This window comes from Stenella coeruleoalba (genome assembly GCF_951394435.1).
Source record: "Stenella coeruleoalba genome assembly, contig: scaffold_168, whole genome shotgun sequence".
NCBI classification, from domain to species: domain Eukaryota; kingdom Metazoa; phylum Chordata; class Mammalia; order Artiodactyla; family Delphinidae; genus Stenella; species Stenella coeruleoalba.
Genome location: NW_027646385.1, coordinates 689,664 through 707,552, shown reverse-complemented (window position 1 = coordinate 707,552; position 17,889 = coordinate 689,664). Strand labels below are relative to the sequence as shown.

The following is a 17,889-nucleotide window of genomic DNA, read 5'->3' as shown; positions in this document are numbered from 1 at the left end:
GCCATCCTGCGGTGTTGCGGCCAGGTCACAAGAAAGCAAGTTGAAGAAAGGAGCTCAGGGGCACTGTAATTCACAAACCTGCAGAGTTATAAATGACAGCTATCATCCAAAAATAGACTGAAGTAAGGCTGCCAAGAGGACTTGAAAGCGGGGCAGAATTGCAGGAAACCGATTTCAGGAGGTAGACTGGAATTGCATTGAAAGCATAGGAAAAGAGGCAGAACGTCCACAATGATGCACTTGGCCAAAAAGGGCGTATGCGTTTTTTCCTGAATATATTCAGGAAAAAACGCATACGCCCTTTTTGGCCAACCAAGCAAGCTTGCAAAGGAAATCTGCACTACAATGAAGTCTCACTTCCCCCCGGTCAAAACGGCCATCTGAAAAAAGTGTAAAATCCAAAGGCAGGACAGGCCATGGAGAACTGGGAGCCTTGTTATGCTGATGGGCGGGATGTAAATTGCCAACAACCACTCGGGAGAAGTGTATGGTGTCTCCTGAAACATCTAAAAAACAAAGCAACAGAACCTAGGGCACTTCAACTTATGGTCCTATAGCTGAGGGAAATTAAAATCAAAAAGACACAGCCACCCCAAAGTTTGGAACGGCTCTGTTTACAAGAACCTCGTTTACAGTACAAGTTCAACATCGCAGAAAGTGAAAAATGGATAAAGAAGTTGTGGTATTTACTTACAAAGCAATATCACTCAGCAATGAAATCTGTGTCATCAGGCCCTTAGCAGCACAGTGAGTGGATTCAGGTATGATGATTCTAACTGAAATAAGTCACACAGAAAAAGAAACATCATAAGATATCAGTAATACACGGAATGGAAACTTGGCTACACAGGAACTGAATTCCAAAACAGAACAGGTTCTCAAATTTAGAAAACCAACTTATGCTTGCTTAAGGGTAAAGGTGAGTTGGGGTGCTGCATAAAACCACAGATTGAAATGAGCACAGATAAAGTTCCTTAAGCCAAATATGGAATAGACAAGAGCTACTCCTTGCTCAACGAAATGGACTCAACACCGCATATTAAATGCCTAAGAATGTACCTGACTAGTAAGTATCTTAAAACCTATGGATTGCTATGTCTCCGAAAGAGAATCAAGCATGTGTACAGGGGCATAAACGCAGCAGTGATAGGATTGGAGAGGTTCGGTGAGCAAATGAAGACCCTTTGAAGTCATATTGCATGGTACCCATTACACGGGTCTCAACTCTCCAGGTTTTAGGTATTCTTCCTACAGCTAAAACATGCATGTGGAACCCAGAGTATGATCAACCATGTGATCGGGAGACGTGTTCAAATATGTCTCAGTTTTCCTCCCCTGGTACTCGGGTGCAACATTCCAGACGCTTTACTAACACTCTCCCGACTTGGAGAGTCAGTCCCTTTAACCTCCTGTTTGGCCCAGTTTGCAATTTCTGCGGAAGATGAACAGGAATAGCGAGGACCAATGAGAGGCTAGCTGGAGGTGTCTGGACGGGCAAATTTAACTCTCATTTCCCACCAGGAAGAGGAATTAACCAAAGGCTCAGCATGCCGGGCCGGAACCAGATTAGGGCCTGAAGCCATCCTGCGGTGTTGCGGCCAGGTCACAAGAAAGCGAGTTGAAGAAAGGAGCTCAGGGGCACTGTAATTCACAAACCTGCAGAGTTATAAATGACAGCTATCGTCCAAAAATAGACTGAAGTAAGGCTGCCAAGAGGACTTGAAAGCGGGGCAGAATTGCAGGAAACCGATTTCAGGAGGTAGACTGGAATTGCATTGAAAGCATAGGAAAAGAGGCAGAATGTCCACAATGATGCACTTGGCCAAAAAGAGCGTATGCATTTTTTCCTGAATATATTCAGGAAAAAACGCATACGCCCTTTTTGGCCAACCAAGCAAGCTTACAAAGGAAATCTGCACTACAATGAAGTCTCACTTCCCCCCGGTCAAAAGGGCCATCTGAAAAAAGTGTAAAATCCAGAAAGGCAGGACAGGCCATGGAGAACTGGGAGCCTTGTTATGCTGATGGGCGGGATGTAAATTGCCAACAACCACTCGGGAGAAGTGTATGGTGTTTCCTGAAACATCTAAAAAACAAAGCAACAGAGCCTAGGGCACTGCCACTTATGGTCCTATAGCTTAGGGAAATTAAAATCAAAAAGACACAGCCACCCCAAAGTTTGGGACGCCTCTGTTTACAAGAACCTCGTTTACAGTACAAGTTCAACATCGCAGAAAGTGAAAAATGGATAAAGAAGTTAGGTATTTACTTACAAAGCAATATCACTCAGCAATGAAATCTGTGTCATCAGGCCCTTAGCAGCACAATGAGTGGATTCAGGTATGATGATTCTAACTGAAATAAGTCACACAGAAAAAGAAACATCATAAGATATCAGTAATACACGGAATGTAAACTTGGCTACACAGGAACTGAATTACAGAACAGAACAGGGTCTCAAATTTAGAAAACCAACTTATTCTTGCTTAAGGGTAAAGGTGAGTTGGGGTGCTGCATAAAACCGGAGATTGAAATGAGCACAGATAAAGTTCCTTAAGCCAAATATGGAATAGACAAGAGCTACTCCTTGCTCAACGAAATGGACTCAACACCGCATATTAAACGCCTAAGAATGTACCTGACTAGTAAGTATCTTAAAACCTATGGATTGCTATGTCTCCGAAAGAGAATCAAGCATGTGTACAGGGGCATAAACGCAGCAGTGATAGGATTGGAGAGGTTCGGTGAGCAAATGAAGACCCTTTGAAGTCATATTGCATGGTACCCATTCCACGGGTTTCAACTACCCAGGTTTAAGGTATTCTTCCTTCAACTAAAACATGCATGTGGAACCTAGAGTATGATCAACCATGTGATCGGGAGATGTGTTCAAATATGTCTCAGTTTTCCTCCCCTGGTACTCGGGTGCAACATTCCAGACGCTTTACTAACACTCTCCCCACTTGGAGAGTCAGCGCCTTTAACCTCCTGTTTGGCCCAGTTTGCAATTTCTGCGGAAGATGAACAGGAATAGCGAGAACCAATGAGAGGCTAGCTGGAGGTGTCTGGACGGGCAAATTTAACTCTCATTTCCCACCAGGAAGAGGAATTAACGAAAGGCTCAGTGTGCCGGGCCGGAACCAGATTAGGGCCTGAAGCCATCCTGCGGTGTTGCGGCCAGGTCACAAGAAAGCGAGTTGAAGAAAGGAGCTCATGGGCACTGTAATTCACAAACCTGCAGAGTTAAAAATGACAGCTATCGTCCAAAAATAGACTGAAGTAAGGCTGCCAAGAGGACTTGAAAACGGGGCAGAATTGCAGGAAACCGATTTCAGGAGGTAGACTGGAATTGCATTGAAAGCATAGGAAAAGAGGCAGAACGTCCACAATGATGCACTTGGCCAAAAAGGGCGTATGCGTTTTTTCCTGAATATATTCAGGAAAAAACGCATACGCCCTTTTTGGCCAACCAAGCAAGCTTGCAAAGGAAATCTGCACTACAATGAAGTCTCACTTCCCCCCGGTCAAAAGGGCCATCTGAAAAAAGTGTAAAATCCAGAAAGGCAGGACAGGCCATGGAGAACTGGGAGCCTTGTTATGCTGATGGGCGGGATGTAAATTGCCAACAGACACTCGGGAGAAGTGTATGGTGTTTCCTGAAACATCTAAAAAACAAAGCAACAGAGCCTAGGGCACTGCCACTTATGGTCCTATAGCTTAGGGAAATTAAAATCAAAAAGACACAGCCACCCCAAAGTTTGGGACGCCTCTGTTTACAAGAACCTCGTTTACAGTACAAGTTCAACATCGCAGAAAGTGAAAAATGGATAAAGAAGTTGTGGTATTTACTTAAAAAGCAATATCACTCAGCAATGAAATCTGTGTCATCAGGCCCTTAGCAGCACAATGAGTGGATTCAGGTATGATGATTCTAACTGAAGTAAGTCACACAGAAAAAGAAACATCATAAGATATCACTAATACACGGAATGTAAACTTGGCTACACAGGAACTGCATTCCAAAACAGAACAGGGTCTCAAATTTAGAAAACCAACTTATGCTTGCTTAAGGGGAAAGGTGAGTTGGGGTGCTGCATAAAACCAGAGATTGAAATGAGCACAGATAAAGTTCCTTAAGCCAAATATGGAATAGACAAGAGCTACTCCTTGCTCAACGAAATGGACTCAACACCCCATATTAAACGCCTAAGAATGTACCTGACTAGTAAGTATCTTAAAACCTATGGATTGCTATGTCTCCAAAAGAGAATCAAGCGTGTGTACAGGGGCATAAACGCAGCAGTGATAGGATTGGAGAGGTTCGGTGAGCAAATGAAGACCCTTTGAAGTCATATTGCATGGTACCCATTCCACGGGTCTCAACTCTCCAGGTTTAAGGTATTCTTCCTTCAGATAAAACATGCATGTGGAACCCAGAGTATGATCAACCATGTGAACGGGAGACGTGTTCAAATATGTCTCAGTTTTCCTCCCCTGGTACTCGGGTGCAACATTCCAGACGCTTTACTAACACTCTCCCCACTTGGAGAGTCAGCGCCTTTAACCTCCTGTTTGGCACAGTTTGCAATTTCTGCGGAAGATGAACAGGAATAGCGAGAACCAATGAGAGGCTAGCTGGAGGTGTCTGGACGGGCAAATTTAACTCTCATTTCCCAACAGGAAGAGGAAATAACCAAAGGCTCAGCGTGCCGTACCAGAACCAGATTAGGGCCTGAAGCCATCCTGCGGTGTTGCGGCCAGCTCAAAAGAAACCGAGTTTAAGAAAGGAGCTCAGGGGCACTGTAATTCACAAACCTGCAGAGTTATAAATGACAGCTATCGTCCAAAAATATACTGAAGTAAGGCTGCCAAGAGGACTTGAAAGCGGGGCAGAATTGCAGGAAACCGATTTCAGGAGGTAGACTGGAATTGCATTGAAAGCATAGGAAAAGAGGCAGAACGTCCACAATGATGCACTTGGCCAAAAAGGGCGTATGCGTTTTTTCCTGAATATATTCAGGAAAAAACGCATACGCCCTTTTTGGCCAACCAAGCAAGCTTGCAAAGGAAATCTGCACTACAATGAAGTCTCACTTCCCCCCGGTCAAAAGGGCCATCTGAAAAAAGTGTAAAATCCAGAAAGGCAGGACAGGCCATGGAGAACTGGGAGCCTTGTTATGCTGATGGGCGGGATGTAAATTGCCAACAGACACTCGGGAGAAGTGTATGGTGTTTCCTGAAACATCTAAAAAACAAAGCAACAGAACCTAGGGCACTTCCACTTATGGTCCTATAGCTTAGGGAAATTAAAATCAAAAAGACACAGGCACCCCAAAGTTTGGAACGGCTCTGTTTACAAGAACCTCGTTTACAGTACAAGTTCAACATCGCAGAAAGTGAAAAATGGATAAAGAAGTTGTGGTATTTACTTACAAAGCAATATCACTCAGCAATGAAATCTATGTCATCAGGCCCTTAGCATCACAATGAGTGGATTCAGGTACGATGATTCTAACTGAAATAAGTCACACAGAAAAAGAAACATCATAAGATATCACTAATACACGGAATGTAAACTTGGCTACACAGGAACTGCATTCCAAAACAGAACAGGGTCTCAAATTTAGAAAACCAACTTATGCTTGCTTAAGGGGAAAGGTGAGTTGGGGTGCTGCATAAAACCAGAGATTGAAATGAGCACAGATAAAGTTCCTTAAGCCAAATATGGAATAGACAAGAGCTACTCCTTGCTCAACGAAATGGACTCAACACCGCATATTAAACGCCTAAGAATGTACCTGACTAGCAAGTATCTTAAAACCTATGGATTGCTATGTCTCCGAAAGAGAATCAAGCATGTGTACAGGGTCATAAACGCAGCAGTGATAGGATTGGAGAGGTTCGGTGAGCAAATGAAGACCCTTTGAAGTCATATTGCATGGTACCCATTACACGGGTCTCAACTCTCCAGGTTTAAGGTATTCTTCCTTCAGCTAAAACATGCATGTGGAACCCAAGTATGATCAACCATGTGAACGGGAGATGTGTTCAAATATGTCTCAGTTTTCCTCCCCTGGTACTCGGGTGCAACATTCCAGACGCTTTACTAACACTCTCCCCACTTGGAGAGTCAGCGCCTTTAACCTCCTGTTTGGCCCAGTTTGCAATTTCTGCGGAAGATGAACAGGAATAGCGAGAACCAATGAGAGGCTAGCTGGAGGTGTCTGGACGGGCAAATTTAACTCTCATTTCCCACCAGGAAGAGGAAATAACCAAAGGCTCAGCGTGCCGTACCGGAACCAGATTAGGGCCTGAAGCCATCCTGCGGTGTTGCGGCCAGCTCACAAGAAAGCGAGTTGAACAAAGGAGCTCAGGGGCACTGTAATTCACAAACCTGCAGAGTTATAAATGACAGCTATCGTCCAAAAATAGACTGAAGTAAGGCTGCCAAGAGGACTTGAAAGCGGGGCAGAATTGCAGGAAACCGATTTCAGGAGGTAGACTGGAATTGCATTGAAAGCATAGGAAAAGAGGCAGAACGTCCACAATGATGCACTTGGCCAAAAAGGGCGTATGCGTTTTTTCCTGAATATATTCAGGAAAAAACGCATACGCCCTTTTTGGCCAACCAAGCAAGCTTGCAAAGGAAATCTGCACTACAATGAAGTCTCACTTCCCCCCGGTCAAAAGGGCCATCTGAAAAAAGTGTAAAATCCAGAAAGGCAGGACAGGCCATGGAGAACTGGGAGCCTTGTTATGCTGATGGGCGGGATGTAAATTGCCAACAACCACTCGGGAGAAGTGTATGGTGTTTCCTGAAACATCTAAAAAACAAAGCAACAGAGCCTAGGGCACTTCCACTTATGGTCCTATAGCTTAGGGAAATTAAAATCAAAAAGACACAGCCACCCCAAAGTTTGGGACGCCTCCGTTTACAAGAACCTCGTTTACCGTACAAGTTCAATATCACAGAAAGTGAAAAATGGATAAAGAACTTGTGGTACTTACGTACAATGCAGTATCACTCAGCAATGAAATCTATGTCATCAGGCCCGTAGCAGCATAATGAGTGGATTCAGGTACGATGATTCTAACTGAAATAAGTCACACAGAAAAAGAAACATCATAAGATATCACTAATACACGGAATGTAAACTTGGCTACACAGGAACTGCATTCCAAAACAGAACAGGGTCTCAAATTTAGAAAACCAACTTATGCTTGCTTAAGGGGAAAGGTGAGTTGGGGTGCTGCATAAAACCAGAGATTGAAATGAGCACAGATAAAGTTCCTTAAGCCAAATATGGAATAGACAAGAGCTACTCCTTGCTCAACGAAATGGACTCAACAACGCATATTAAACGCCTAAGAATGTACCTGACTAGCAAGTATCTTAAAACCTATGGATTGCTATGTCTCCGAAAGAGAATCAAGCATGTGTACAGGGTCATAAACGCAGCAGTGATAGGATTGGAGAGGTTCGGTGAGCAAATGAAGACCCTTTGAAGTCATATTGCATGGTACCCATTACACGGGTCTCAACTCTCCAGGTTTAAGGTATTCTTCCTTCAGCTAAAACATGCATGTGGAACCCAAGTATGATCAACCATGTGAACGGGAGACGTGTTCAAATATGTCTCAGTTTTCCTCCCCTGGTACTCGGGTGCAACATTCCAGACGCTTTACTAACACTCTCCCCACTTGGAGAGTCAGCGCCTTTAACCTCCTGTTTGGCACAGTTTGCAATTTCTGCGGAAGATGAACAGGAATAGCGAGAACCAATGAGAGGCTAGCTGGAGGTGTCTGGACGGGCAAATTTAACTCTCATTTCCCAACAGGAAGAGGAAATAACCAAAGGCTCAGCGTGCCGTACCAGAACCAGATTAGGGCCTGAAGCCATCCTGCGGTGTTGCGGCCAGCTCAAAAGAAACCGAGTTTAAGAAAGGAGCTCAGGGGCACTGTAATTCACAAACCTGCAGAGTTATAAATGACAGCTATCGTCCAAAAATATACTGAAGTAAGGCTGCCAAGAGGACTTGAAAGCGGGGCAGAATTGCAGGAAACCGATTTCAGGAGGTAGACTGGAATTGCATTGAAAGCATAGGAAAAGAGGCAGAACGTCCACAATGATGCACTTGGCCAAAAAGGGCGTATGCGTTTTTTCCTGAATATATTCAGGAAAAAACGCATACGCCCTTTTTGGCCAACCAAGCAAGCTTGCAAAGGAAATCTGCACTACAATGAAGTCTCACTTCCCCCCGGTCAAAAGGGCCATCTGAAAAAAGTGTAAAATCCAGAAAGGCAGGACAGGCCATGGAGAACTGGGAGCCTTGTTATGCTGATGGGCGGGATGTAAATTGCCAACAGACACTCGGGAGAAGTGTATGGTGTTTCCTGAAACATCTAAAAAACAAAGCAACAGAACCTAGGGCACTTCCACTTATGGTCCTATAGCTTAGGGAAATTAAAATCAAAAAGACACAGGCACCCCAAAGTTTGGAACGGCTCTGTTTACAAGAACCTCGTTTACAGTACAAGTTCAACATCGCAGAAAGTGAAAAATGGATAAAGAAGTTGTGGTATTTACTTACAAAGCAATATCACTCAGCAATGAAATCTATGTCATCAGGCCCTTAGCATCACAATGAGTGGATTCAGGTACGATGATTCTAACTGAAATAAGTCACACAGAAAAAGAAACATCATAAGATATCACTAATACACGGAATGTAAACTTGGCTACACAGGAACTGCATTCCAAAACAGAACAGGGTCTCAAATTTAGAAAACCAACTTATGCTTGCTTAAGGGGAAAGGTGAGTTGGGGTGCTGCATAAAACCAGAGATTGAAATGAGCACAGATAAAGTTCCTTAAGCCAAATATGGAATAGACAAGAGCTACTCCTTGCTCAACGAAATGGACTCAACACCGCATATTAAACGCCTAAGAATGTACCTGACTAGCAAGTATCTTAAAACCTATGGATTGCTATGTCTCCGAAAGAGAATCAAGCATGTGTACAGGGTCATAAACGCAGCAGTGATAGGATTGGAGAGGTTCGGTGAGCAAATGAAGACCCTTTGAAGTCATATTGCATGGTACCCATTACACGGGTCTCAACTCTCCAGGTTTAAGGTATTCTTCCTTCAGCTAAAACATGCATGTGGAACCCAAGTATGATCAACCATGTGAACGGGAGATGTGTTCAAATATGTCTCAGTTTTCCTCCCCTGGTACTCGGGTGCAACATTCCAGACGCTTTACTAACACTCTCCCCACTTGGAGAGTCAGCGCCTTTAACCTCCTGTTTGGCCCAGTTTGCAATTTCTGCGGAAGATGAACAGGAGTAGCGAGAACCAATGAGAGGCTAGCTGGAGGTGTCTGGACGGGCAAATTTAACTCTCATTTCCCACCAGGAAGAGGAAATAACCAAAGGCTCAGCGTGCCGTACCGGAACCAGATTAGGGCCTGAAGCCATCCTGCGGTGTTGCGGCCAGCTCACAAGAAAGCGAGTTGAACAAAGGAGCTCAGGGGCACTGTAATTCACAAACCTGCAGAGTTATAAATGACAGCTATCGTCCAAAAATAGACTGAAGTAAGGCTGCCAAGAGGACTTGAAAGCGGGGCAGAATTGCAGGAAACCGATTTCAGGAGGTAGACTGGAATTGCATTGAAAGCATAGGAAAAGAGGCAGAACGTCCACAATGATGCACTTGGCCAAAAAGGGCGTATGCGTTTTTTCCTGAATATATTCAGGAAAAAACGCATACGCCCTTTTTGGCCAACCAAGCAAGCTTGCAAAGGAAATCTGCACTACAATGAAGTCTCACTTCCCCCCGGTCAAAAGGGCCATCTGAAAAAAGTGTAAAATCCAGAAAGGCAGGACAGGCCATGGAGAACTGGGAGCCTTGTTATGCTGATGGGCGGGATGTAAATTGCCAACAACCACTCGGGAGAAGTGTATGGTGTTTCCTGAAACATCTAAAAAACAAAGCAACAGAGCCTAGGGCACTTCCACTTATGGTCCTATAGCTTAGGGAAATTAAAATCAAAAAGACACAGCCACCCCAAAGTTTGGGACGCCTCCGTTTACAAGAACCTCGTTTACCGTACAAGTTCAATATCACAGAAAGTGAAAAATGGATAAAGAACTTGTGGTACTTACGTACAATGCAGTATCACTCAGCAATGAAATCTATGTCATCAGGCCCGTAGCAGCATAATGAGTGGATTCAGGTACGATGATTCTAACTGAAATAAGTCACACAGAAAAAGAAACATCATAAGATATCACTAATACACGGAATGTAAACTTGGCTACACAGGAACTGCATTCCAAAACAGAACAGGGTCTCAAATTTAGAAAACCAACTTATGCTTGCTTAAGGGGAAAGGTGAGTTGGGGTGCTGCATAAAACCAGAGATTGAAATGAGCACAGATAAAGTTCCTTAAGCCAAATATGGAATAGACAAGAGCTACTCCTTGCTCAACGAAATGGACTCAACACCGCATATTAAACGCCTAAGAATGTACCTGACTAGCAAGTATCTTAAAACCTATGGATTGCTATGTCTCCGAAAGAGAATCAAGCATGTGTACAGGGTCATAAACGCAGCAGTGATAGGATTGGAGAGGTTCGGTGAGCAAATGAAGACCCTTTGAAGTCATATTGCATGGTACCCATTACACGGGTCTCAACTCTCCAGGTTTAAGGTATTCTTCCTTCAGCTAAAACATGCATGTGGAACCCAAGTATGATCAACCATGTGAACGGGAGACGTGTTCAAATATGTCTCAGTTTTCCTCCCCTGGTACTCGGGTGCAACATTCCAGACGCTTTACTAACACTCTCCCCACTTGGAGAGTCAGCGCCTTTAACCTCCTGTTTGGCACAGTTTGCAATTTCTGCGGAAGATGAACAGGAATAGCGAGAACCAATGAGAGGCTAGCTGGAGGTGTCTGGACGGGCAAATTTAACTCTCATTTCCCAACAGGAAGAGGAATTAACCAAAGGCTCAGCGTGCCGTACCGGAACCAGATTAGGGCCTGAAGCCATCCTGCGGTGTTGCGGCCAGCTCAAAAGAAACCGAGTTTAAGAAAGGTGCTCAGGGGCACTGTAATTCACAAACCTGCAGAGTTATAAATGACAGCTATCGTCCAAAAATAGACTGAAGTAAGGCTGCCAAGAGGACTTGAAAGCGGGGCAGAATTGCAGGAAACCGATTTCAGGAGGTAGACTGGAATTGCATTGAAAGCATAGGAAAAGAGGCAGAACGTCCACAATGATGCACTTGGCCAAAAAGGGCGTATGCGGTTTTTCCTGAATATATTCAGGAAAAAACGCATACGCACTTTTTGGCCAACCAAGCAAGCTTGCAAAGGAAATCTGCACTACAATGAAGTCTCACTTCCCCCCGGTCAAAAGGGCCATCTGAAAAAAGTGTAAAATCCAGAAAGGCAGGACAGGCCATGGAGAACTGGGAGCCTTGTTATGCTGATGGGCGGGATGTAAATTGCCAACAACCACTCGGGAGAAGTGTATGGTGTTTCCTGAAACATCTAAAAAACAAAGCAACAGAACCTAGGGCACTTCCACTTATGGTCCTATAGCTTAGGGAAATTAAAATCAAAAAGACACAGGCACCCCAAAGTTTGGAACGGCTCTGTTTACAAGAACCTCGTTTACAGTACAAGTTCAACATCGCAGAAAGTGAAAAATGGATAAAGAAGTTGTGGTATTTACTTACAAAGCAATATCACTCAGCAATGAAATCTATGTCATCAGGCCCTTAGCATCACAATGAGTGGATTCAGGTACGATGATTCTAACTGAAATAAGTCACACAGAAAAAGAAACATCATAAGATATCACTAATACACGGAATGTAAACTTGGCTACACAGGAACTGCATTCCAAAACAGAACAGGGTCTCAAATTTAGAAAACCAACTTATGCTTGCTTAAGGGGAAAGGTGAGTTGGGGTGCTGCATAAAACCAGAGATTGAAATGAGCACAGATAAAGTTCCTTAAGCCAAATATGGAATAGACAAGAGCTACTCCTTGCTCAACGAAATGGACTCAACACCGCATATTAAACGCCTAAGAATGTACCTGACTAGCAAGTATCTTAAAACCTATGGATTGCTATGTCTCCGAAAGAGAATCAAGCATGTGTACAGGGTCATAAACGCAGCAGTGATAGGATTGGAGAGGTTCAGTGAGCAAATGAAGACCCTTTGAAGTCATATTGCATGGTACCCGTTACACGGGTCTCAACTCTCCAGGTTTAAGGTATTCTTCCTTCAGCTAAAACATGCATGTGGAACCCAAGTATGATCAACCATGTGAACGGGAGACGTGTTCAAATATGTCTCAGTTTTCCTCCCCTGGTACTCGGGTGCAACATTCCAGACGCTTTACTAACACTCTCCCCACTTGGAGAGTCAGCGCCTTTAACCTCCTGTTTGGCCCAGTTTGCAATTTCTGCGGAAGATGAACAGGAATAGCGAGAACCAATGAAAGGCTAGCTGGAGGTGTCTGGACGGGCAAATTTAACTCTCATTTCCCACCAGGAAGAGGAAATAACCAAAGGCTCAGCGTGCCGTACCAGAACCAGATTAGGGCCTGAAGCCATCCTGCGGTGTTGCGGCCAGCTCACAAGAAAGCGAGTTGAAGAAAGGAGCTCAGGGGCACTGTAATTCACAAACCTGCAGAGTTATAAATGACAGCTATCGTCCAAAAATAGACTGAAGTAAGGCTGCCAAGAGGACTTGAAAGCGGGGCAGAATTGCAGGAAACCGATTTCAGGAGGTAGACTGGAATTGCATTGAAAGCATAGGAAAAGAGGCAGAACGTCCACAATGATGCACTTGGCCAAAAAGGGCGTATGCGTTTTTTCCTGAATATATTCAGGAAAAAACGCATACGCCCTTTTTGGCCAACCAAGCAAGCTTGCAAAGGAAATCTGCACTACAATGAAGTCTCACTTCCCCCCGGTCAAAAGGGCCATCTGAAAAAAGTGTAAAATCCAGAAAGGCAGGACAGGCCATGGAGAACTGGGAGCCTTGTTATGCTGATGGGCGGGATGTAAATTGCCAACAACCACTTGGGAGAAGTGTATGGTGTTTCCTGAAACATCTAAAAAACAAAGCAACAGAGCCTAGGTCACTGCCACTTATGGTCCTATAGCTTAGGGAAATAAAAATCAAAAAGACACAGCCACCCCAAAGTTTGGGACGCCTCTGTTTAGAAGAACTTCGTTTACAGTACAAGTTCAACACCGCAGAAAGTGAAAAATGGATAAAGAAGTTGTGGTATTTACTTACAAAACAATATCACTCAGCAATGAAATCTATGTCATCAGGCCCTTAGCAGCACAATGAGTGGATTCAGGTACGATGATTCTAACTGAAATAAGTCACACAGAAAAAGAAACATCATAAGATATCACTAATACACGGAATGTAAACTTGGCTACACAGGAACTGCATTCCAAAACAGAACAGGGTCTCAAATTTAGAAAACCAACTTATGCTTGCTTAAGGGGAAAGGTGAGTTGGGGTGCTGCATAAAACCAGAGATTGAAATGAGCACAGATAAAGTTCCTTAAGCCAAATATGGAATAGACAAGAGCTACTCCTTGCTCAACGAAATGGACTCAACACCCCATATTAAACGCCTAAGAATGTACCTGACTAGTAAGTATCTTAAAACCTATGGATTGCTATGTCTCCAAAAGAGAATCAAGCGTGTGTACAGGGGCATAAACGCAGCAGTGATAGGATTGGAGAGGTTCGGTGAGCAAATGAAGACCCTTTGAAGTCATATTGCATGGTACCCATTCCACGGGTCTCAACTCTCCAGGTTTAAGGTATTCTTCCTTCAGATAAAACATGCATGTGGAACCCAGAGTATGATCAACCATGTGAACGGGAGACGTGTTCAAATATGTCTCAGTTTTCCTCCCCTGGTACTCGGGTGCAACATTCCAGACGCTTTACTAACACTCTCCCCACTTGGAGAGTCAGCGCCTTTAACCTCCTGTTTGGCACAGTTTGCAATTTCTGCGGAAGATGAACAGGAATAGCGAGAACCAATGAGAGGCTAGCTGGAGGTGTCTGGACGGGCAAATTTAACTCTCATTTCCCAACAGGAAGAGGAAATAACCAAAGGCTCAGCGTGCCGTACCGGAACCAGATTAGGGCCTGAAGCCATCCTGCGGTGTTGCGGCCAGCTCAAAAGAAACCGAGTTTAAGAAAGGAGCTCAGGGGCACTGTAATTCACAAACCTGCAGAGTTATAAATGACAGCTATCGTCCAAAAATAGACTGAAGTAAGGCTGCCAAGAGGACTTGAAAGCGGGGCAGAATTGCAGGAAACCGATTTCAGGAGGTAGACTGGAATTGCATTGAAAGCATAGGAAAAGAGGCAGAACGTCCAAAATGATGCACTTGGCTAAAAAGGGCGTATGCGTTTTTTCCTGAATATATTCAGGAAAAAACGCATACGCCCTTTTTGGCCAACCAAGCAAGCTTGCAAAGGAAATCTGCACTACAATGAAGTCTCACTTCCCCCCGGTCAAAAGGGCCATCTGAAAAAAGTGTAAAATCCAGAAAGGCAGGACAGGCCATGGAGAACTGGGAGCCTTGTTATGCTGATGGGCGGGATGTAAATTGCCAACAACCACTCGGGAGAAGTGTATGGTGTTTCCTGAAACATCTAAAAAACAAAGCAACAGAACCTAGGGCACTTCCACTTATGGTCCTATAGCTTAGGGAAATTAAAATCAAAAAGACACAGCCACCCCAAAGTTTGGAACGGCTCTGTTTACAAGAACCTCGTTTACAGTACAAGTTCAACATCGCAGAAAGTGAAAAATGGATAAAGAAGTTGTGGTATTTACTTACAAAGCAATATCACTCAGCAATGAAATCTATGTCATCAGGCCCTTAGCATCACAATGAGTGGATTCAGGTACGATGATTCTAACTGAAATAAGTCACACAGAAAAAGAAACATCATAAGATATCAGTAATACACGGAATGTAAACTTGGCTACACAGGAACTGAATTACAGAACAGAACAGGGTCTCAAATTTAGAAAACCAACTTATTCTTGCTTAAGGGTAAAGGTGAGTTGGGGTGCTGCATAAAACCAGAGATTGAAATGAGCACAGATAAAGTTCCTTAAGCCAAATATGGAATAGACAAGAGCTACTCCTTGCTCAACGAAATGGACTCAACACCCCATATTAAACGCCTAAGAATGTACCTGACTAGTAAGTATCTTAAAACCTATGGATTGCTATGTCTCCGAAAGAGAATCAAGCATGTGTACAGGGGCATAAACGCAGCAGTGATAGGATTGGAGAGGTTCGGTGAGCAAATGAAGACCCTTTGAAGTCATATTGCATGGTACCCATTCCACGGGTTTCAACTACCCAGGTTTAAGGTATTCTTCCTTCAGCTAAAACATGCATGTGGAACCTAGAGTATGATCAACCATGTGATCAGGAGACGTGTTCAAATATGTCTCAGTTTTCCTCCCCTGGTACTCGGGTGCAACATTCCAGACGCTTTACTAACACTCTCCCCACTTGGAGAGTCAGCGCCTTTAACCTCCTGTTTGGCCCAGTTTGCAATTTCTGCGGAAGATGAACAGGAATAGCGAGAACCAATGAGAGGCTAGCTGGAGGTGTCTGGACGGGCAAATTTAACTCTCATTTCCCACCAGGAAGAGGAATTAACCAAAGGCTCAGCATGCCGGGCCGGAACCAGATTAGGGCCTGAAGACATCCTGCGGTGTTGCGGCCAGCTCAAAAGAAAGCGAGTTGAAGAAAGGAGCTCAGGGGCACTGTAATTCACAAACCTGCAGAGTTATAAATGACAGCTATCGTCCAAAAATAGACTGAAGTAAGGCTGCCAAGAGGACTTGAAAGCGGGGCAGAATTGCAGGAAACCGATTTCAGGAGGTAGACTGGAATTGCATTGAAAGCATAGGAAAAGAGGCAGAACGTCCACAATGATGCACTTGGCCAAAAAGGGCGTATGCGTTTTTTCCTGAATATATTCAGGAAAAAACGCATACGCCCTTTTTGGCCAACCAAGCAAGCTTGCAAAGGAAATCTGCACTACAATGAAGTCTCACTTCCCCCCGGTCAAAAGGGCCATCTGAAAAAAGTGTAAAATCCAGAAAGGCAGGACAGGCCATGGAGAACTGGGAGCCTTGTTATGCTGATGGGCGGGATGTAAATTGCCAACAACCACTCGGGAGAAGTGTATGGTGTTTCCTGAAACATCTAAAAAACAAAGCAACAGAACCTAGGGCACTTCCACTTATGGTCCTATAGCTTAGGGAAATTAAAATCAAAAAGACACAGCCACCCCAAAGTTTGGAACGGCTCTGTTTACAAGAACCTCGTTTACAGTACAAGTTCAACATCGCAGAAAGTGAAAAATGGATAAAGAAGTTGTGGTATTTACTTACAAAGCAATATCACTCAGCAATGAAATCTGTGTCATCAGGCCCTTAGCAGCACAATGAGTGGATTCAGGTATGATGATTCTAACTGAAGTAAGTCACACAGAAAAAGAAACATCATAAGATATCAGTAATACACGGAATGTAAACTTGGCTACACAGGAACTGAATTACAGAACAGAACAGGGTCTCAAATTTAGAAAACCAACTTATGCTTGCTTAAGGGTAAAGGTGAGTTGGGGTGCTGCATAAAACCAGAGATTGAAATGAGCACAGATAAAGTTCCTTAAGTCAAATATGGAATAGACAAGAGCTACTCCTTGCTCAACGAATTGGACTCAACACCGCATATTAAACGCCTAAGAATGTACCTGACTAGTAAGTATCTTAAAACCTATGGATTGCTATGTCTCCGAAAGAGAATCAAGCATGTGTACAGGGGCATAAACGCAGCAGTGATAGGATTGGAGAGGTTCGGTGAGCAAATGAAGACCCTTTGAAGTCATATTGCATGGTACCCATTACACGGGTCTTAACTCTCCAGGTTTAAGGTATTCTTCCTTCAGCTAAAACATGCATGTGGAACTCAAGTATGATCAACCATGTGAACGGGAGACGTGTTCAAATATGTCTCAGTTTTCCTCCCCTGGTACTCGGGTGCAACATTCCAGACGCTTTACTAACACTCTCCCCACTTGGAGAGTCAGCGCCTTTAACCTCCTGTTTGGCCCAGTTTGCAATTTCTGCGGAAGATGAACAGGAATAGCGAGAACCAATGAGAGACTAGCTGGAGGTGTCTGGACGGGCAAATTTAACTCTCATTTCCCACCAGGAAGAGGAAATAACGAAAGGCTCAGCGTGCCGTGCCGGAACCAGATTAGGGCCTGAAGCCATACTGCGGTGTTGCGGCCAGGTCACAAGAAAGCAAGTTGAAGAATGGAGCTCAGGGGCACTGTAATTCACAAACCTGCAGAGTTATAAATGACAGCTATCATCCAAACATAGACTGAAGTAAGGCTGCCAAGAGGACTTGAAAGCGGGGCAGAATTGCAGGAAACCGATTTCAGGAGGTAGACTGGAATTGCATTGAAAGCATAGGAAAAGAGGCAGAACGTCCACAATGATGCACTTGGCCAAAAAGGGCGTATGCGTTTTTTCCTGAATATATTCAGGAAAAACGCATACGCCCTTTTTGGCCAACCAAGCAAGCTTGCAAAGGAAATCTGCACTACAATGAAGTCTCACTTCCCCCCGGTCAAAAGGGCCATCTGAAAAAAGTGTAAAATCCAGAAAGGCAGGACAGGCCATGGAGAACTGGGAGCCTTGTTATGCTGATGGGCGGGATGTAAATTGCCAACAGACACTCGGGAGAAGTGTATGGTGTTTCCTGAAACATCTAAAAAACAA

General features: G+C 44.1%; 1 long non-coding RNA gene across 4 annotated transcripts in view; it reads right to left on the bottom strand.

The window, feature by feature from the left end:
• LOC307181142 overlaps positions 1 to 17,889 on the bottom strand; it is a 219,064-nt gene that overhangs the window by 26,156 nt on the left and 175,019 nt on the right. For all 4 annotated transcript variants that reach the window (XR_013826004.1, XR_013826005.1, XR_013826006.1 and 1 more), the window contains exon 2: positions 3,850 to 3,931. This is a non-coding gene — a long non-coding RNA (uncharacterized lncRNA). The remainder of the gene's footprint in view (positions 1 to 3,849; positions 3,932 to 17,889) is intronic.